The sequence below is a fragment of the Sinocyclocheilus anshuiensis genome, unplaced genomic scaffold (genome assembly GCF_001515605.1).
Source record: "Sinocyclocheilus anshuiensis isolate Anshui unplaced genomic scaffold, SAMN03320099.WGS_v1.1 scaffold1452, whole genome shotgun sequence".
NCBI lineage: Eukaryota > Metazoa > Chordata > Actinopteri > Cypriniformes > Cyprinidae > Sinocyclocheilus > Sinocyclocheilus anshuiensis.
In genome coordinates this window covers 668,759-669,395 of record NW_015544231.1, presented here as the reverse complement: position 1 = coordinate 669,395, position 637 = coordinate 668,759, and positions in this window count along the sequence as shown.

Genomic DNA, 637 nt, shown 5'->3' with positions numbered 1-637 from the left:
GAGCGGTTCTGATTAAATCATTACCCATTCAGTCTGTAATAAGAGCTGTGCTCAGGGCAGGCAGGACGTTTGAGGTCATTGAACTGGGCACACCATAGCTGCCTTTTCATCACATTTGATGTGATGGATTATTAAGATATGCATAATTTTGGGCATGTTATCGGTAACTTTAATTCTCTTATGCGCTCGAACAGGGTTTTTAAAGGGATTCTGTTGATGTTTCAGTTTCGTTTTTGCCTCTTTAAAGTATTGACTGGATTTTGAATATGACTGACTCCACAATTATTTCTGTATCACCGTCAGACCATTTTTTATAAAAAATGGCATTTTAAAGTACTGCTGCATAACAAGTGTTTTTGCATTCCTGCAAATAAATTTTGTAAAATGAAAAGGTGTGGCCTTGCTTGATGCTGTTCTGTCTCCAGAGTGCTTTTCACAGTCTAAACCTTGCCTTGTGAACGTCTCGAGTTTAATCAGTGCCGTTAGGTAACATTTGAATGTACATGACTTTAACGTTTAAATTTAAATGCATTTAAAAAGCCTCTGCTTTTGATTACTTTTATCACTTCATGACCACCTTTTACTTTTGCATCTGGTGTTGTATGCACTTTCATTTTGACCACCTTTGCATTGTTTT